Source organism: Podarcis filfolensis (assembly GCF_964270895.1).
Source record: "Podarcis filfolensis genome assembly, chromosome: 8".
Classification (NCBI taxonomy): Eukaryota; Metazoa; Chordata; class Lepidosauria; order Squamata; family Lacertidae; genus Podarcis; species Podarcis filfolensis.
Window position 1 is genome coordinate 14,089,836 of NC_139611.1, and position 22,191 is coordinate 14,112,026.

The following is a 22,191-nucleotide window of genomic DNA, read 5'->3' on the forward strand; positions in this document are numbered from 1 at the left end:
TGATAATAAATTTTATTAGTTTTCAGTTACAATAATCCAATAATAGCCTCATTATAACAATGCCAAATTATAATACAATTCCTATTACAAATCATTCAAATACCAGATTATATAATTTAGGTGCCCCCCCTGCATGCTAGAATTGATGGTTTGATAATTTACTTTGTTTCTGCATTCCAAAATCTTATTGATTTCAATCACGTTCCTGTCATAATAGTAATCCCTTATACAACAGCTGCAATATTTATAACTTCTATTTGTGTTGACACATGAGACTGCAAGTGAAGATCTCTTTCTGTGTCATTGTTTTTCCTGTGTGTGACATTTATTCTGTCCATGATGTTTCTTCCTACTCTTATCTGTCAATCCTCTCCCTGCCTGCCTTTGCTGCAAACCGAAATGCCTTGAGCGCAGCTGATATCCCAATGTTGTTCCAAAAGTTTCTCCCTGCCTCAGTCCTGTGCTCTTTGTTTTTGCAACTTTAACAATAGCTGCAAAAGTCCCTCTATCCCAGTCAGTAGCCTGTTTTTCGCCTCCCCCCGCCCAGCCTCAGGAGAAGAGTGATATTTTATCCTGCTAGTACAGGATGGGGGGAATCTGACGCTGTTTGAATGTTGCTGGACTCCCCCAGCAATCGAGGCCAGTTTGGTGTTGGTGGTGATGGGAATTGTAGTCCTGCAGAACTGGGAGAGTCCCAGGTTTGCCTTCCCTCTTTCAATGCCTTGTGATGCCAAAGTTCAGAGTCTCACGAGCTGCCTTCTCTTCCTGTTAACAAAGCGCCTTGCCTCTGCTTCCGGAAACATGCCTGAAAGGGTATGTGTGAGCTTCTATGCACTTGCCCTGCCCTGCAGCCACCCTGCTGAAGGTTGGCAAAAATAAATAAATAGGCACTGTGTTTTATATTCCTCACTCAGCTGGTATGATGGGGCCACCCCACTCCAGAGGTTTTTCTCCTGCCTTAGGTTTTGGCTCCCTGGGGCTCATCACAAAATTGTGTATATCAATAAACGTTGAATTGAAAGCAACAGCATCTCCATGTGGCGAGTTTCTCTTTTTTATAATAATTTTTATTTGATTTTACAATGTAGTCATACTCGGGATGAATACGCTTGAGCTTAAATATTTTCAGGTTGCACTCCACGGCGACCCGGAAGTAATGGAGTGCGTTACTTCCGGGTTTTGTCGCTTGCGCAGACGCTCAAAATGACGTCATGCACATGCGCGGAAGCGGCGAAACGCGACCCACGCAGACGCGTCTTATGTTCGCTTCAGAATGCGAATGGGGCTCCGGAAAGGATCCTGTTCACATCCAGAGGTACCACCGTACAGCGGACGCTCGGGGTTGTGAACGTGATCCGTGCAGGAGGCACGTTCGCAACCTGCAGCGCCCGCAACCTGCAGTGCCGCATCTGCGCACGCGCAGGTTGTGATTTGGCGCTTCTGCCCATGCGCAAAATGCGATTTAGTGTTTCTGCGCATTTGCGAGCAGTAACCTGTTCCGGTACTTCCGGGTTTCAGCGCGTCCGTAGCCTGAAAACGCGCAGCCTGAACCAGAGGTATGACTGCAATAAAAAAGCTTCTGGTTTTTGTTTTTTAAAAAAGTTACTTTAAACATTTTTTTCCAGTTCATTATATATCATTTCCCAGAATTCTTTTACAACCTTACACTTCCACCACATATGGTAAAAGGTGCCTTCTTTTTCTTTACATTTCCAGCAAATATTTGAACTTGTCAACTGTGTGATGAGCCTCTCTGTGCATTCAAGGCTATTCCATGTTCTGTTCTGATCTATTCTGTTCTGTTCTGTTTTGAGCAATGGCCTCAGCAGTTTGAATGCTTCAACAACAAAAATATACCCCACAACCTTGAACGAATGAGATTAGGCAAAATCAACTGTCCACTTTCAATGAACTCATTTACCTACATGATTGCCCACTCGACTGTTTTGAGTGCCACATAATGCCTGTTTCACATTTGTAAGGACTTTATCTTCTTGTGTGGCAGCATCAACACTTTGGAACTTCCTGCCTATTGATACCAGGCAGGAGCCTTTGCTGTTCTCTTTTCAGCACCTGCAAAAGCATCTTTGTTTAGACAGGCCTACCCAGGTACACAGGTGGCTTTGTGGTCTAAACCACTGAGCCTCTTTGGCTTGCCGATCAATCGGAAGGTCAGCAGTTCGAATCCCCGGGATGGGGTGAGCTCCCATTTCTCTGTCCCAGCTCCTGCCAACATAGCAGTTTGAAAGCATGCCAGTGCAAGTAGATAAATAGGTACAATTTCCTCCAATATATTCAATAAACTTTTCCCAATCTTCTTTAAATGTACTGTATTTTTCGCTCTATAAGACGCACCAGACCATAAGACGCACCTAGTTTTCGGAGGAGGAAAACAAGAAAAAAAATATTCTGAATCCCAGAAGCCAGAACAGCAAGAGGGATCGCTGTGCAGTGAAAGCAGCAATCCCTCTTGCTGTTCTGGCTTCTGGGATAGCTGTGCAGCCTGCATTCGCTCCATAAGACGCACACACATTTCCCCTTACTTTTTAGGAGGGGAAAAGTGAGTCTTATAGAGCAAAAAATACGGTATGTTCTACTTGTTCTCTTATTCTCTATGTTAAGTCCACAAGCTGTGCATATTCCATCAGCTTAAGTTGCCATTCTTCTTTAGTTGGGACCTTGCTTGTTTTCCATTTTTGGGCTAAGAAAACACGGGCTGCCGTAGTGGCATACATAAATAAGCTTTTTTGACACCTGGGAATTTTCAGCTGAATTATCCCCAACAAAAAGGACTCTGATTCCCCCACCCCCCGGAAATGTACTTTTAAACCTTTTTTTCCAGTTATTATAAATTAGTTCCCAATACTCTTTTACCCTTTTATCCACCACATATGATAGAATGTTCCCTCAGTCTCACTGCATCTCCAGCACTTATCTGATTCAGCCTTATACAAAGGAGCCTCTGAATTTAAAGCATTCCAGGCTGTTGTGGTTCGAGGACCCAACCCCCGCGATGTGAAATGAATACACAAGGACACGAGATATAAGGTTAATGGGCAAGAAAAGGCCACAACTTTATTGATTACAGCAGTGAAAAGGTATTGGCTTAGGCATTGGATGTCTAACACGGATGGGTTTATTCACCAGTAGGTGGAGCCTGTTGATGCTCATCCAACTATAGGCTCTCCCCTGATGTCACCGAGGGTCGTGCCATGGCCTCCCGCCAAGCAGGCATCGGACAGAACACACGACCGCCAGATTCCTTTAACGGAATACCCAAAATATTGAAGGCATAGGCGATGGCCACACCTAGCTCTTCTACACCACAACACATATTTCCAATGCCTAACCTACCCACCAATACCACGCCGGGACAATACTCGCGCCGGGACAAAGGTGAATGAGGCCGAGGAGGGGCTGGCGCCGCAGCATATAGGATGCTGAAGAAACGCCCCCCCGGTGTCGCCTGGTTGGTTGCCCACCGGCGGGGGCGGGTGCCAGCCAGGTGAGAGAGGGAGGCGGGGCTCGGGCTCCCGCCCACAACCACTCCCCTCCCTTCCAGGGAGGAGAGTCTTTAGCAGCCATTGACTCTGATGGTGCAGGGGACGTGAGGGACATTGTGGTTGCACTACTGTATATCTGGAGTTTATACATTCAATGGTTTCTACCCACAATGATTCTACCTCCACTGTCAGAGGCAACAGGCTCCAGAATGACAGTTCTTGGGAATCGCAGGTGGCCAGGGTGCCACTACTGAACTTAAAAATGGAAAGCGTAATGCTGGTTGTCAACAAAAACGGTTTAGGGACTATCTCAAGGCAAATCTAAAAAAATGTAGTATAAACACCAACAACTGGGAAACACTTGTCTGGGATCGCTCCAATTGTAGAACAGCCTTTACCAAAGGTGTCATGGGCTTTGAAGACACTCGAACTCAGAAAGGAAGGGAGAAGAGCAACAGGAGCTCACTTCATTGCGGGGATTCAAACTGCCAACCTTCTCCTCAGCAAGCCCAAGAGGCCCGATGGTTTTTAGACCACAGCGCCAACAGCTCCCTTCACTTTGAAGTAAGCCCCATGGACAGAATACACACCCCAAGTTGGGCTTGCTAATCCCAGTCACAGCCACCAGGTGTCATGCTTGATCCACTGGTTAAAAACAACAACCCAGTTCTGGAAATGAAAATGATGCTGTCCGGTCTGGTTGCATTCAAACTCTAGAGACCTGTACCAGAGTTAGTGGAGGGTTTTTTTTGGTCTTGATAAAAGGAAATAATGCAATGCATATAATTTATGGAATTCATTGCCAAACAGTGATGACTCAGTTTAGATGGCTGTAAGAAATGCTCCCATTCAATAGGCTGGTCATCAGCCATTAGATATGAGAGCAAAATTAAGAGCCTCTGAGCACAGAGTGAGTGTTCCTGGCATGGATGTTTATATATGTATGCTCAGTCCCTGCTCCTGCCAACCTAGCAGTTCAAAAGCACGCAGTGCAAGTAGATAAATTAGTACCACTCCGGTGGGAAGGTAAACGGCTTTTCCGTGCGCTGCTCTGGTTTGCCAGAAGTGGCTTAGTCATGCTGGCCACATGACCCAGAACCTGTACGCTGGCTCCCTCGGCCAGTAAAGTGAGATGAGCGCCGCAACCACAGAGTTGTCCGCGTCTGGACTTAATGGTCAGGGGTCCCTTTACCTTTTACCCTCCCTTTAAAAGCAAATTCAGGTGTGTGAGTGCCAATCATTTTGGAAGCCAAATGGGGCCACAGTCCCAAATATAGCCTGCGTTTGCAACAAGTGTGGCACAGTGTGGACTAGCTGCTCCTATGCCATACACTTCAATATACAGTGGTACCTCGGGTTACAGACGCTTCAGGTTACAGATGCTTCAGGTTACAGACTCTGCTAACCCAGAAATAGTACCTCAAGTTAAGAACTTTGCTTCAGGATGAGAACAAAAATTGTGTGGTGGCAGCGGGAGGCCCTATTAGCTAAAGTGGTACCTCAGGTTAAGAACAGTTTCAGGTTAAGAACGGCCCTCCAGAACGAATTAAGTTCTTAACCCGAGGTACCATTGTACCTACCCACTTAAATAAGATCTGAAGGTTGGTGGTTCGAATCCCCACAACGGGGTGAGCTCCCATTGCTCTGTCCCAGCTCCTGCCAACCTAGCAATTCGAAAGCACACCTGTGCATGTAGATAAATAGGTACTGTTGCAGCGGGAAGGTAAATGGCGTTTTCATGCACTCTGGTTTCCGTCATGGTGTTCTGTTGCTCCAGGAGTGGTTTAGTCCTGCTGGCCACATGACCTGGAAAGCTGCCTGTGGACAAATGCCAGCTCCCTTAGACTGAAAGTGAGATGAGCGCCGCAACCCCATAGTCGCCTTTGACTAGACTTAACCATCCAGGGGTCCTTTACCTTACTTAAATAAGATAGCAGTTTCGCTAAATCTGTAGGTTATGCAGAAGTATATATAAATTTGTAATTATTCTTTTTCAAGAACCTTCAGAATGACATGACCAGCTATTGCGCCAAAGGCCCAGTGCCTTTTTTTCTTAAAAAATGTTTAGGGGTACTTTCATTTGGAATCAAGAAAATCACCATTTTATAGTTTGAATCGGGGAAAATAAATACAGTAAATGCACAAAAGTACAAAGATTCATAAAACGTTCAGAAGTATGCATACCCCTGCGTCCCCCCAGAAAAAAAGCACAGCAAAGGCCCATACTCTTCCTGTGACATCACACCCAGTTGACCTGGCAGCCTTCAAAATATCTTTGTCTCTGTTCACACAGAGCAAGGTGTTACGCCCTCAATGGCTCTGTATTGTTTCTTAATGGCTCTGGTTTGGTTAGGTCGTTTTGCATAGCCTAGCCCAGGAATTCCTTGGCAGCTTGTATTTCCCCTTCATATCCTAATTAATCAAAATCCCACCATTTATTAATTTATTGGGACTCTCCCCATCCCGCCATTCATAACACAACTGCATATATCCTGAAATGAACAAGGGTTTTCTATGCCTGCGTTTACAACAGCGAGGCCAGTAGGTGGCGCTGTGGCATCGCGAGAACCCACCCCAGCTTTCATCTCGTTTCTGATACTCACCAAATCATTTATAGTGGTGCCCTGTGTTCCCCAACCTACGGTTGTCATGCATCTGGAATTTTCCGGACACATACGGAACATTGTAGTCGGAGGCAGTGTCCTGGAGGAAATTGGCAAATTGTCCGGGCAGACGTATGGCAAGCCATGTCGGCAGTGTCGTTTTTGCTGATTCTTCTAAAAAACAAAAAAAAAAGCTCGAAATAGCTCAAAAAATGGCTTTTTTTTGCAGTTTTGCAGCTCAACAACTTTGCTCAGAAAAGCTCATTCAGTGGTACCTTGGTTCTCGAACTCAATCTGTTCTGGAAGGCCGTTTGACTTCCGAAAACATTCACAAATGAAGGCACGGCTTCCAATTGGCTGTTTGGTCGCAGAAACAACGATGACATATGAAACAGACATTCGGCTTCCAAAAAACATTCGCAGACTGGAGCTTTTTTGTGATGTTGGTATGATGTATCTGAGGGGTGGTCTTAGGTTACACCCCTTCTGTGATGTATGTATGATGTTTCTGGGGGTGGTCTTGATCTACAGGGTGGCAATTTCAAAAGTCTTTATAAGGCCTTGCGCGCCATTTTTCTGGGTTCCTCCTCCTTTCCTGCGTGTGAGGGGAGCACCCTATTGCAACAGTTCAATAAAGATCAGGCTTACTAGCTGCTTTGCTTCTCAATATTCTCTGGTTGGCCCTGTTATCTTCTCCTACCAACAGGGAACCTACGTAAGGACTGTATATGGGCTCTTGGATACCCCATAAGGGAAAAGGGCAATTTTTGTTTACAACAGTGGGTTATCACAGCAATAAATAACAGCAGGCACTATGCCCAAGCACTGACACACACCCCCGATCTCTTTTGCAAGGTTATTTCACAGGAAAAATGGATCATAGTTCCTTGAATTTTCGTTCCGCCCAAAGCTTTGCTATAGAATCATGCAGAGGACGATCCGTCCTGGCTTCTCCCCCACCCCACCATCCCAAGAGGAGTGCCTCAAGCCTACCACCGTACAAAGATGGATGTTTGGCAATGGTGCCTAGCAGGTACTGCACACAGTAAAAAAAAAATAAACTAAAAGAAATTAACCGCCCCAGGCCTCGGTTTGTGTGAGGTCTCAATCCCAGGCGATACAAAGTTAAGGAAAGAGGAAAGACATGCCCCTGAGCAAGTGCAGAGTTCATTTCTTTTCCGGCAGAACTACAGAGGGTTCCATCCTCTCTACCCTGGCGCAGCTGGGATTCACAGATGAAGGGCTGGAGATCAGACGGTGCTGTTTCTAGACACTCTCTCCCCAGAAATTACAGACACCGTGTCTCCCCTTTGCTGGGTGAAAAGGTGGTTCTGTTCAATGAAATGTTGAGAAAGTGAACATCACATAGTGAGGGGTGTTTTTTTTAAAAAAAAGAGAATAAAAATCTGATTCAGAATAATGGCAAGAGATTTGGAGACCCCCCCAGCTTCCGCCCTTTCGGTTTTTTTTGCTAAATTAAACCTAATCTTGTGTTGACTCTGTGCTACAAAAAGAAATAATGAAGATTAAGATGAGATCTTGTTTGCTCTTGCTCAACAAAAGCCAATTAATTGCCTGGAGTGGATTAGGGGCTGCATGTCTCACCTTAGACAGAAAATGGGATCAGATAAGGGTAACGGCTGGGGAATGGTCCCAGCACAGTTTGAGTGATAACTTGGGAAGATTGACAGACGTTGCAGGAAGGGAGAAGAGAAACTGGCTTGGAGAATCTTGTGGGGAAACTGCGGACGACTCACTGATTCGGAAGCCATCCCAATTGGCTTGTGGTGGTTAGACTGGTCTCAGCTAGGGCCAGGGCCTTTTCAGTACTGGCCCCGACTTGGTGGAACGCTCTGTCACAAGAGACTAGGGCCCTGCGGGACTTGACATCTTTCTGCAGGGCCTGCAAGACAGAGCTGTTCCGCCTGGCCTTTGGTTTGGACTCAGTCTGACCCTTATGTTTTCCCTCCCCTTATGGTTTTGATCCATGATCCCTGTAAGGAACAGAACCTGCAACCTTGGTGTTATCAGCGCCATGCTCTAACCAACTGAGCTATTCTGTTCAATGACTAGAACATTTGCTCTCCATCCTCCATCTCTCAATTTTACGGGTGGGGTGGTGAGCCAACCTCTTGAGACCAGGTATCCGTAACCCTCAGAAATTGATGACATTTAGGGAACACAAGGACAATTTAGCCTCTGTGCTCTGCTTTGTACCTTTCTCAACGGTGCAACATTTAGAAGAAGAAGAATTATATACTGTATGTATTTGTCAACAAAGGCCGCCGATCTCCATTTCGCAACCCCACCAGCAACAGACGGAAATGACTTAAAAGAAGAAAGAGGGAAGGGGGTTGGGGGAGCAGCCACGGAAAAGTGATTTTCTGTGCCTGCCTCGCCAAGGGAATTAAATCTTGTTTTCCCCCGTCACCAGCGAGTGGAATAATCCAATATATTACAGTTAATGTGCATCTGGTATTTATTGCTGTGTGGTTGACCTAACAGAGTTTTATTCTTACATTACGGATAAAAACCATTCCGAGAGGCGAGGCTGCAGGCTCCGAGATCAATTATGAGCCTTTGCAACACTGGAAAAATGAATTATTCCTCGTACAAGATGAAAATATATATAAATATATAAAACACAGGGCGGAAAACACACCCGCCATTTCATGCCGCCCCCCAGCTCTTTCTCCCTCCCACTTCTGCACTGCGGATTTGACTGAACCAAGTTTGGGCTCTGAGCAAGATTTTTACTTGGGCAAACCTTTAAGAGTTGACCTGAACCAGCAATTCCCGAACGAGAGGCTAGGAGGACTCAGTGGGGAATTGCAAGTGAGGATTGCTCACCTGGGTTTTGAGGAAGCAGGGACTTAGACTAGACCTGACCCCAAATGCACCCTTCCTGGATTTTTCCACCCTACCCCCATTAGGGAAGAAGAAGAAGAGTTTGGATTTGATACCCCGCTTTATCACTACCCGAAGGAGTCTCAAAGCAGCTAACATTCTCCTTTCCCTTCCTCCCCCACAACAAACACTCTGTGAGGTGAGTGGGGCTGAGTGACTTCAAAGAAGTGTGACTGGCCCAAGGTCACCCAGCAGCTGCATGTGGAGGAGCAGGGAATCGAAACCAGTTCCCCCGATTACGAATCTACCGCTCTTAACCACTACACCACACTGGCTGTACACCACTGAAGGGCTGTAGTTCAGTGGTTGGACACCTGCTTTGCATGCAGAAGGCTGGGAATGTTCTCTGGATGTGAGGGCGATCTGGCTGCGACATCTGTCACCCCATTGATCGCCAGGGTTGATTCGGCTGATCTGGCTGGCTAGGCTGGTGTCCCCTTCCTCCCTCACCGCTCCATGTGCGTCCCTCCCGAAGCTGCGTGCTTGGTGGAAGAGGACGACCATCCCAGATAGAAGGAGTGTACCGTTCTTCGGTCAAGGGTATATGATAGCTGCGCTCCCCTGCTAGAACCTCCAAACAAGCTCTGCCTGAAACCCTTGAGAGCTGCTGCCTGTCAGTGTGGACAGTACTGAGCTAGATGGACCAATTGACTCTGTATAAGCCAGCACCATTATCCCTGTATCTTAAGGGAAGGGCTGTAGCTCAGTGGTAGAGCTCCTGCTTTGCATGCAGAAGGTCCCAGGTTCAATCCCATGGTCAGGGCTAGCCCAATACATTTCAGCTCCTGAGGTGAACCACAAATCTGCACAGACGCACACACCCGCAAACAGCAAAGTTTAAAGTAGTCACAGAGTTAAGCAGTAGTATAGCATGGGAATATTGGTTCTTGGACCCCTGTTCACATGTGTGGCGCTGTTGTCTAAACCACTGAGCCTCTTGGGCTTGCTGATTGGAATGTCAGAGGTTCGAATCCCTGTGACTCCCGTTACTCTGTCCCAGCTCCTGCCAACCTAGCAGTTCGAAAGTACGCCAGTGCAAGTAGATAAATATGTACCACTGTAGTGGGAAGGTAAAAGGTGTTTCCATGAACTCTGGTTTCCGTCACGGTGTCCTGCTGCACCAGAAGCGGTTTAGTCCTGCTGGCCACATGACCCAGAAAGCTGTCTGTGGACAAACACCGGCTCCCGTGGCCTGAAAGCAAGATGAGCGCTGCAACCCCATAGTCACCTTTGACTGGACTTAACCGTCCAGGGGTCCTTTACCTTTTTTTACCTTACCCGCTTAATCCACCTACATTGCTTTCCGCTCTCTACCCCTCTGGCAACGAACAGACCACACTCTTAAGTAAGTTTAAAAGTAAGCTTTACTTACAAAATCCAAAGGTCTGATTCATGCATTATTTCATGCAGCAGCAAGGAGAACACTGGTAAAATACTCCTCGGTAGGAAATATGGAAAGTTAGCTTTAAGCAAGCTGACTGGGGTTCAGTAAAGGACAGTTGTGAGGAAGCCTGAGCAGGTGATTTATTTTTAGATTATTTAGATTTAATTATTTTAGATATTTCTTGATCTACTTGATATAGATACAGTGGTACCTCGGGTTATATACGCTTCAGGTTACAGACGCTTCAGGTTACAGACTCCGCTAACCCAGAAATAGTACCTCGGGTTAAGAACTTTGCTTCAGGATGAGAACAGAAATTGTGCTCCGGCGGTGTGGCAGCAGCAGGAGGCCCCATTAGCTAAAGTGGTGCTTCAGGTTAAGAACAGTTTCAGGTTAAGAACGGACCTCCGGAACGAATTAAGTACTTAACCTGAGGTACCACTGTATATGCTTGATATTGATGAAGATGATTATATTCTGCTCATTGCAACGAAACAAAACAAATCGCATGGCTGCCATTCCTCCCCCTGTCCTCTGCCCAAATCCTGCCCCCATTTGCTGGAATAAAACAACCTTCCAAGCTGCTCAGTTGCAAGGAGACCATCTCTCTCTCTGCCCCTCCAACTTTCCAGTAGAAGCAATGACCTTCCGGAAAACTCCCAAGGCAGCCCGGAGAACCAGATGGCACTGCAGGCCTCAGAATTTCGCCAATCATCAATGCACAGACCTCATCCTTTTCTGGCATGTGTTGGGGAGGGCAAGGGCCTGACTCGGGTCCCCATCAAAAAACCAGTGAATCATAAACCTTCTGCAAGGGAATGGAGTCAGGCAAGGGGGGGGGGGTGGACAGCTGGTGGCTAAAAGGCAGCTCACCCATACATGTCCAGAGAATGTCGACGATGCCCCCCCGTCCTTTGAGCACCTGTTCTGACTTTTCAGAGAGATTTTTGATAGATTTGCTGAAAGATGCTTAAATGCACACCTTTCCAAGAAAGATTCACAGCATTTAACGCCTGCTGCTCAGATCAGAGGGCAACAAGGCACAGAATAAGGAAGGTTGCAGCCGCCCGCCCCCCCCCCAGTTCTTTTTCACGGTCTCCCCTGCCCCAACTCCAACTCTTCCTGAGCAGCAGGGTGATTTGCCACCTAGCAAGGCCAGTTTCCTTTTGAAGCTGAAGTCGCTGTGTTTGCAAGGACTGGTTGCTTCTCACACACAGGTTGAGAAGGTGTTGTAAACAAAATCTGCCCTTTTCCCCTTATGGGGTATCCAAGAGCCCGTATAGAGTCCTTACGTGGGTTCCCTATTGGTAGGAGAAAATAACAGAGGCCAATCAGAGAATATTGAGAAGCAAAGCCGCTAGTAAGACTGATATTTATTAAAGCTGTTGCAACAGGGTGCTCCCCTCACACACAGGAGGATGGAGGAGGACCCAGAACCAAGGTGTCCCTGCCCTTATATAGACATTTTAAATTGCCTTTCCTGGAGCTCAAGACCACCCCTCCATACATCATACATACATCACAGAAGGGGAGTAACCCAAGACCACCCCTCACAAACATCAAAACTACATCACAGAAAAGTCGGTCTACAACAGAAATTTGAATGTTGTTTTTCCTGACTGCCAGGTTATCTGATAATGCCTTATCTGATTGCCTTTCCTGGTAGTCTGGCCACTTCTTTGAAATGGTGATTACTAAATTCCTGTAACAAGGAAGGTTTTTTTCACCTCTTCCCTCCTTGCAGAGAAACATTTGGTCAGCTTGGGAGTCAAAATGGTTTCAGGATGGTCTTCCTGTGCTGATGTATGTATGTGCTTGGTTGGTACATTTATGAACAATTATTATATATATCTCGGGACGCGGGTAACGCTGTGGGTAAAACCTCAGAGCCTAGGGCTTGCCGATCGCATGGTCGGCGGTTCAAATCCCCGTAGCGGGGTGAGCTCCCGTCGTTCGGTCCCAGCTCCTGCCCACCTAGCAGTTCGAAAGCACCCGTAAGTGCAAGTAGATAAATAGGTACCGCTTTATAGCGGGAAGGTAAACGGCGTTTCCGTGTGCTGTGCTGGTGCTGGATCGCCAGAGCAGCTTCGTCACGCTGGCCACGTGACCCGGAAGTGTCTCCGGACAGCGCTGGCCCCCGGCCTCTTAAGTGAGATGGGCGCACAACCTAGACACAACTGGCCCGTACGGGCAGGGGTACCTTTACCTATTATATATATAAGACCTTAAATTTTATTATTACAAAGGCGTTTGCGATGTGCCTCATTCACCCACCTTGCTCTGAGCAAAGCAATATCCCATGAACTTCTGCCTGTCTGGGCCATAAAAATATAAAGCTGCTGTAATGGGAATTGGGGTTGCTTGTGCGTAAATTCCAAACTGCTCCCAGCTGTTGGGGTAGCTAAACCTTTCTCTGATTTGACAGCCCTTACAAGGCGACTGTCTCAGTCACTGGCAGAATCCGTCAGTGGGCATTCCCTGAACTTCTTCCAACATAAAAGCTGTTTGACGCCAAGTCTCCGCCTAGCCTCCCTGCGCGGAAGTCTCCTGCGCAGAGTGGGCGTGGCCAGCAGAGGTCCTGGGCTCTCCCTGCTGGACCCTGTGGAAGGGTCTTGGAGCCCTCTCTCCGAAGACCTTCCCTGCTCCCCTTCCTTCCTGGTGTCACGCCGATTTCCTTCCCCAAGGGAAGTGTTCTCCCTCTCCCTGCTGGTCCCTTCTCCTGCATCGTTGGAGAGCCCCACCTCCTCTCTTGGCTCCGATGTCAGTTCCCTGACAGCTTCCTTCTAGGCTGCCTCTGGAGTTCCAGTCCTATCTGGAGATGCTAGGAGGAATGAAAATGGGATCATGCTACAGCACTGTACCGTGATGCTTTGGCCTGTCCCCTAAAATGAATATGAGATCCCTGCTTCAATAGGGGAACAGGGCCTCTAAGAAGAATGGGATGCCATCATGTCAGAGGCACACAGGCTCCACAGGCTGGTCTTGTGGGTGGCAGAGGGCTCTCCTCCATTGATGGGTTTTAAGCAGAGATTGGATGACCATCTGCCAGGGACAGGACCGGATTTAGGTTTGGTGAGGCCCTAAGCTACTGAAGCTAATGGGGCCCTTTATATGTCCAGCTGTGCTTTGTCAACAACAAATGGTCGCTGTTTTTGTGTGTTGAATATATGCTATATGGTAATTGATGGGCCTAATAGGTATCTAAAGCCATTTGCACATAAGAAATAGGAGCCTACACAACACGAAACACTGTTGCTGTACATTCAACTGTGCTGCACTGCAGCTGCATGCTGCATGTTGCCATGCAACCAGTCCATGCAGAATGTAGGTACCCTGTATATAGAAATGAGCAAACCAGTGATATTTTAGGGAGCAGGCTAGCAGGCGGGGCCCATTACTTACATCATAGGAGCCCACACAACACAAAACACTGTTGCTGTATGAAGGTTTTACTTTATTTTTTTTTTATCTTATATTTTGGAAATGTACATCCAGTCTCTTTTCCTTTAGTTTTTTCACCCCCACCGCAAGAGAGTGGGGCCCTAAGCTATAGCTTGTTTAGCTTATACGTAAATCCGGCACTGCCAGGGATTCTTTAGCTGTGATTCAGGCATTGCAAAGGGTTGGAATAGCTGACCCCTTCCAACTCTATGATTCTGTGATTCTGTCTACAGCAGGAGGCGGCCTACAGTAGAAATCCTGTCTGCCAGGATACCTGATAGTGGTCACTGATTGCATTACCTGGGCAGCCTGCCCATTCTTTTGTGATGGATAATACTTTAGTTCCTCAACCAAGGGCACAGGCTCGCCCTATTCATACAAATGCACCCTTAAGACAGGATTTGCAAGCAAAAAGGCAATGGGAAGTCTTTCCCCATTTGCCTCCCTTACTGCAGAGGAATATTTGAGGTCATTGGGTCAGTCAAAATGGTTCCAGGTTTGCTCTCCCTTACTATTTCAGACACATGGTTCATATATTTAGATATGTGCGCATTTATGAATATTTATTCTATATTTTTACACCTTGAAATTCTTATAACACTGTGAATTGCCTCTGGGCTCTGCCCTGCTTGCAATCCCCTTTCTGCCTCTGGCAATGTCAGGGATGGAACCAGGGACCTCACTCCTGAAGAGGGAGAATCTGTTCCCAGGATCCTGTCCACATCCCAGCCCTGGAAGATTATAGGAGCAGCCTCGTCACCGTCTTGAGTCCCCCTTTCTCTTAAATTCATGCTCTGCAGTCAAATAAACTCTCTCTCCCCCCCACAAACCTCGTGCATGCGACTGTGCCCTCCCCTCCCGCGCTGAAAAAGAAAATCAGCATTAAATCGCAGGGGTCTGCCAGAAGACTCCTCCAGAGCACATCCGCTTTCTGGCGCCTGCCTCAGACATCGATTCCCTCTTAACCTGCCTCCCTTGGCACTGGGATCAAGTGCCACCGTGTCTCCGGTTCCTGCCTGCGCTTTGGAAGGAAGGGTTAAGGGGGGCGCCCGCCTCTAATGATGTTTAGAGCAATCGATTGTGTTCTACCTGTTTAATTATGGAGATTGGGGCTTAAAAGCTTACTCAGGCCACGGAAGGGAGCTTTGGATAACAAGTGAATTGCTTGGCAGGAAACGAAGGTCTTTGTGTGTGTGAGTGTGTGTGTGAACCCGGTCTGCAATCAGTTCGAATCTAAAAAAGAAAGAGGTTCCAAAACCCCAATCGCCCAGAAGCCGACCTTCTGAAAGAAGTCTGTAACTTTATCCATGGCACAGAGAAAGCGGAGGAAGAAAAGTCCCCCCCCCGCCCCACCTCTCAAAACACTAGTAGCTCATGGACATCCAATGAATGAATAATTTTAAAAAAATTAAAAATTAAAATATTTTTTAATTTTTAATTTTTTTTAGATTTTTAAAATTATTTCGACTGCGTCAGACCAACACAGCTACCTACCTGAATCTAGATCCAATGAATGAGTGTAGGAAGATTCAGGAAAGAGAAAATGAAATCCTTCTTTGCGCAATGCATTGTTAAACTACGGAACTCACTGCCACAGGAGGCAGTGACAGCCACCAACTTGAACTAGGTGGGTTTAAAAGAGGATTCGGCAAATCCACGGAGGACAAGGGATTCATTGGTTATTAGGCACAATGGTCATACCAATTATAGGAGTGTGTGTGGAAACTAAGAGAGGATATGTTTCTTAAATGTTATCCTTCCTTACAATTGTGAGTTAAGCAGAGTACATCCCTTTGTCAGCAAAAAAGAAAGAAGATAGCTTTAGCCTTTTAATTTAAGTAATCCAGGATGGAGACTGGATTTCCTGTTATTTCCCCCTCTTCTCTCCTTTAAAACAATAAGCACGCAAAATGATCTTCTTATAAGATAGATTTACTCTCTTATTTCACACCAGCAGTCTAGAGGCAGACTTATATTGTAGTTACAGACATATATTATATTTTAGAATGGGAATCTGAGCTGAGACTCAGCATATGTCCTATGTCCCTAGTCATTGGTGGAGCTTTTTAAAGACAAAGCCCAAAGCTGTTGAACGCTTTCTTTCTTTCTTTCTTTCTTTCTTTCTTTCTTTCTTTCTTTCTTTCTTTCTTTCTTTCTTCTTCTTCTTCTTCTTCTTCTTCTTCTTCTTCTTCTTCTTCTTCTTCTTCTTCTTCTTCTTCTAAAAATGCCAAAAAATTGTGATTTTTCAATTGACTTCTCTAAGATCCAGGACAAAGTGCCACCTTTCAGAAATTCTCCCTGGATGTCAATTCTGCCTTTGAAAGGTGGGAAAATGCGAAAACATGGCCCTAGAGAAGAGCTCTAGCAGGAGGCTGGACACAGGGGGAGTAGCTCTCACAGAAAGGATTTCCTGTAGATCCTGTGAGATCCAACTTTCTCTCTGTGTGTGCTTTCCTAGCAATCAGAAGTAGTTGGGTTTGATTGCTTTACTTTAGATATCCCACAACAATTTCTGGAAACCCCAGGCAGAGAGAGAGGTCTTGTGCTCAGATCCTGCTGTAGCCACAGGATGATGGGCTAGATGGGCCATTGGCCTGATCCAGCAGAGGTCTTCTAATGCTCCCAGGATCCATATTCTCTGACCTACATGTGAGTCTACAAATGCTGCCTCGAGTCCCGGAAGCAGCGAGAAGCATGCTGTGTGTCTATGCGCAACAACGTATTGAAATACTGCAGCCGAGGCCAGGTCACCAGCATTCATGCACAGTGCTGTCGGAAGGCGTTGCTGCTACATTTGGGGTGGCCAATGCAGTATTCTGAGCACACATGCATATGGAAACGTGGCCAGGAAGTCTGGGGCAACCGCAGAGCTTCTATGTGCACATGTGCAGTATCATAAGAAGATGTAATTGCTAGGGTCACAGCATTCCAAGCATGAGGGTGCATGTGAGGGTTTGTGTAGAAATATGACGCCTGGGTCTGAGGCATCAACTGAGCACCTGTGCATGCATGCGCAGCACCACAATAAACTATATTGGTTAGAACAGAAACGCTTTGTCAGGAGTCCAGTTCCCGGCTTGATAGCTCAGTGAGTGTAGTTAATTAAAAAGGATGCTTTATTGTCAAAACAAACAGATAGCTCCGGATGGCTTTAACGCAACCTCCACCACCATCAATCAAGATGACCCTTCTGAAGACTGCTTCCTGACCAGAAGCAACTGAACTTTCGCTTCATACGTCTTTTGTTTTGGTTCCTGTCTTGCAGCCCTCCCATTCGTCGAGACCTTGGAGAGGTTAGCTCCCTCCTCTTCACCATTCTCTGAGAGGCTGTCTCTTCACTCTTTCACGCCTGTTTGTGCTTCCCGCGAGCTTTGCCTGCGTTCTAGCTTGCTGTCAGCCATTCCCTGATTAGCCTGCATTCCAAGGTGTGATGGCCTGGGATTTGGACTTGGATGCTGAACCTGAGGGGTCCCAGCCTGCACAGAATTCTCCGCCTCCAGAACCAGCTGAGCCAGGGCTGGGGCATGAGCCCGAAGGGTCCTCACCTGTGCTGGATCCTCAGGTGCAGACACCAGCTGAGTCTGCTCTGGCTCCTGAGGTGATGGAGGACCCATTGCCTGCAGGTGCTCCACTCTCAGCCCCGTCAGAGGAAGCTGAGGTTGCCTCTGGGTCTGGTAACCCTCCAGCCTCTCCTGAGCTGCAGAGGTTCAGGGCAGAGAGGCGGAGGGAACTAAGTTCCCGCAGGAGGAAAAGAAGAAGAGGAGTTTGGATTTGATATCCTGCTTTATCACTACCCGAAGGAGTCTCAAAGCGGCTAACATTCTCCTTTCCCTTCCTCCCCCACAACAAACACTCTGTGAGGTGAGTGAGGCTGAGAGACTTCAGAGAAGTGTGACTAGCCCAAGGTCACCCAGCAGCTGCATGTGGAGGAGCAGAGACGCGAACCTGGTTCCCCAGATTACGAATCTACCGTTCTTAACCACTACACCACACTAGCTCTCTCACCTCCAGGCCAGGAGAGGCGAGTCACCAGAGGATCGGGGCCGCCCTATGCCTTGGGGCAGATAAAAGCCGGCCAGCCCCAGTCCCAAGTTGCTGGAGCAACATTGTTGGTTGCTAGTTCCTGCCTGAACCCTGTCCTGCTTTCCTACCTGAGCTCCAGACCTGCCCTGGCTCCTTGCTTACATATCTGTTCCTGACTTCACCTGACTCCCTGCCCTGTACCCAGCTTCAGCTACTACGGACTGCCTCCACGTTGCGCCTTTGACCACGGACCGGACTTGGTCCTTGCCTCTCAGGTAACCCACGGGACCAGCACACAAAGGGTGGGGGAGTTGGCACTAGCTGATGCTCATCCTGAATGGCAGTTAACCCTTCCTGTTCCTTGCTGCTTTCTTCATTTGACAGCAACTCTTCCCTGGGAGCTGGTTGCAAACCTTCCCTGGGAGCTGGCTCATTCATGACACCCTTGCAGCCAATGGCATATTCTGAGGGTGGCATGCATGCACAGCAGTCAAAGGAACAGCCCTCCTCCATGTCATCAGATACCCCAAGTGCTGGGTCGCTACCAGTTGAGGTGACACACATGCCTGCCCTAATCATGTTTCATAAGGTTTTGTTGTGCTGATCTTTCTTACCTGGCACAGACACGGAATGAGAAGCAGCTCCGGCGATTGCTTCGCAGTCCAGGAATGACAGCAGGAGATGACAGCAATCTCTCCAGAGCTGCATGTGAGGTGACGACGCCCACACCTGCCTGGTACATGCGTGGGCGCTGGAGCCGAGTTGCTGAATGAGAAAGGAGGACGCCGGGGGAGGAGGGAGGCATTGAGTGCTGTTACTGCCACCCCAGCACCACCAGGCGAGCTAGTTTATCCCTGAAGCATGAGATTCAATTACCTTTATTGTTATCTTAGCTTACGTAGCGGGGGAAAGTTATTAGCCACCACAAAATTATCTGGTTCTGTGCTTGTCGTTTTCTTTCTTTCTTTCTTTCTTTCTTTCTTTCTTTCTTTCTTTCTTTCACGCTGGAAAGAGAGTGCGCTGGGGCAGCCAGGCATGGATGCAAACAGAAGCTCGGGACGGCTGGGCGGATGTACATGGACGCTCACGCCGTTGAGAACAGAGAGTCAGAGTTGGAAGGGACTGCAAGGGTCGTCGAGTCCAACCCCTGCAATGCAGGACTCTTCTGCCCATGTTGGACTCAAACCCTCAACCCCGAGATTAAGAGTCTCATGCTCTTCCGACTGGGCCATCCCAGAGACAGACAGAAGAGTGTGCAAATGCCCTCATTTCCTTATCACACACCTCTCCTGATTGAGCAGAGCTTCCTCACCTGCCAGTATTCCTTACATTCCTTATCTGATATCTGGGCTATGTGAGATCAGCTTTGCTTATGAGTACATTTTTAAAAATGTAGCATAAGCACCAACAATTGGGAAACACTTGCTTGCGAGCGCTCTAATTGGAGAACAGCCTTTACCAAAGGTGTATTGGTCTTTGAAGACGCTCAAACTCAGGACGCAAGGGAGAAACATGCTAAGAGGAAGGCACATTTGGCAAACCCTCACCATGATCAACTCCCGCCCGGAAACCTACATCCCCACTGTGGAAAGATGTGTGGATCCCGAATGGGCCTCCACAGTCACTTATGGACTTATTATTAAAACTGTATTTATGGAAGACAATCTTACTCGGCTATGAGTGAAGAAGGATGTCAGATCCTCTTTTAAAGCCATCTGAGTCGGTGACTATCGCTGCCTCTTGTGGAAGTGAGTTCCACAGTTTAACTATTGTGTTGCGTGAAGCCCCAGGATCAGGGCCTGGGGAGCCAGGGTATGGCAAGAGCAAGGGAGAGAGTGAGCAAGCAAAAGGCAGTCAGTGGGAATTATTAATTGCCAGAGAGCAGAGCGCTACATGCTCCATTTCAAGCGTTCTCTTGTCTGTTTTGAAACTGTGAAATGAGGCGAAGCAATCAAGAAGGGGCTTTTAATAACCATCCCCGGCTCTGACATTTAAATTACAGATGGCATTTTCAATTAAACGGGCACTCTCGGCAGGTTTAATTTAGCTATCAGTTCTGCTCTAGGTCTCGAAATTCATGTAAAAAATAATAATGCAGGGAGGGGGGGTGGAATGAGCTCACAGATGAGCAACGAGGACAGAACAGGTGCTTTCTCAAAGGAGGGAGCTGGGGGCTCATGAGTGTGAGCAAATGTCTGGACAGAGGACTCATTCTGAGATCGGACCAGAAACTGGGACTGCTTCTGTAAATCTGGAACTGTCCCTGGAAAATAGGGACACTTGGAGGGTCTGAAATGCCCTGGACCAACAGCAGTTGGCTTGACAGCTACGGCCATTCCTGAACCAGGGAAGCCACGGCAGTTCATGCATTGCTTACTTCAAGACTAGATGGCTGCAATGCGCTCTATGCATGGCTCCCCTCATACTTGCTCCAGAAGCTGCTGTTCGTGCAGAGTGCTGCAGCACCATCGCTGACAGGAGCGGGGCCTTATCAGCATACGATGTTTGTGCTTAGAGAACTGCACTGCTTGCCAATTTGGTACCGGGTCAAGTTCAAGGTCTTACTCTCAGATCATAAAGCCCTTAACAGCTGACCTATGAGATTGCCTTACCCCCCAAAAGCAACTCCACCTACACTTCGGAACTCCCTGCCTATTGATATCAGGCATGCCCCTTCTCTGTATAGTGGGCCCTCGGGTTGTGAAATTGATCCGTGCGGGATGCATGTTCGCAACCCGCAGCAATCGCAACCCGTGTCTGCACATGCATGGGTTGCGATTCGGTGCTTCTGTGCATGCACAAAGCGTGATTTAGTGCTTCTGCACATGCACGACCACCGAAACCTGGAAGTAACCCGTTCCGGTACTTCCAGGTTTTACCGGTCTGTAACCCAAAAAAAGGCAACCTGAAGCGGCTGTAACCTGACTGTACTCTTTTTGGTGCCTGCTACAAACATTCTTATTTAGACTAGTCTATCCACGTGGGTGGTGCTGCGGTCTAAACCACTGAGCCTAGGGCTTGCCGATCAGAAGGTCGATGGTTCAAATCCTCACGATGGGGTGAGCTCCTGTTGTTCAGTCCCAGCTCCTGCCAACCTAGCAGTTCAAAAGCACATCACATTTCCGTATGCTGCTCTGGTTCACCAGAAGCAGCTTAGTCATGCTGGCCACATGACCCGGAAGCTGTCTGTGGACAAACGCCAGCTCTCTTGGCCTATAGAGCGAGATGAGCGCTGCAACCCCAGAGTCGTCCGCAACTGGACCTAATGGTCAGGGGGTACCTTTACCTTTATCCAGGTGTTTAGAAAGTTGATACGCAGCTCAGTCTGTCCTCAGCTACCTTCCAGGGGTGTCAATCCGAATAAAATATTTGAGAGGCCCAGGTAAGTCCTGCACCGCAGAATCGAACATATGACGCAGTGCACACACCCCATTTGTATAGTAATTCCCATCAATATTTTTTTGGGGGGGACCTCAAATATTTTATTGTGGGGGCCGAAGATGCCTCGGCCCCTAGGAGTTGGCTCCTATGTTACCTACCTAGAGTGCCATTAATAATAATAAAAATATTAAGCTAGCAGAGAATGCAACTTGCAAGCTTCAGCCCAGCAGAAGCTGATTGCAAATGATAGAATGGATCTGTCTATGCTCCTCTCCCCCCTTTTAAATCCATTTTTATTAATTTTTAACATATTAATTAACATTCGTACAACAGAACTTCTCATCTTATACAATATTTTTTGGACTTCCGTCAACACCTCTGATGATTTTCCGTACTTATCACTTATTATGCATTTCTTAATTTCATATTACCTCTAAATATCTTTAACTAATAATTATCTATGCTCCTCTCCCAATTTACCTCCATCTCCAGGATCCACCCCCTGTGATATCACTACCGGCCACCCCTAGGCCTCAGGTTTGGCCCCTGAAATCTCAATGTCTGGGGTTGGACTTGGAAACCCTATAAAGCAGGGGTTGGGAACCCCAGGCTCACAGACTGAATGCAGTCTGTCTTTGGTTCTGGCGCCACCTACTGTTGACCTCCTTGCCTTTTGCCCTACCAGTCTCCATGGTCGACAAGCCACCGCTGCTAAACCAGCTCTTCCTCTGCTGAGCTGTTTGGCAGGTTTCTCCCTGAGAAGGTGGTGGGAGGGAAAAGCAAATTTCGTTGGCGTGCACAGGGTCGGCAAACAGCAGCTCCCCGTTAGATGACATCATTGTCGCTGCTGCAAAATAAGTGGCAGCCCTTGCTCACAGCCTCGATTTACGCCCAGGCTCCTTTCCACTCTGCCGACACCAGCTGCCGAGAACATCACGTCCGCTGAGCT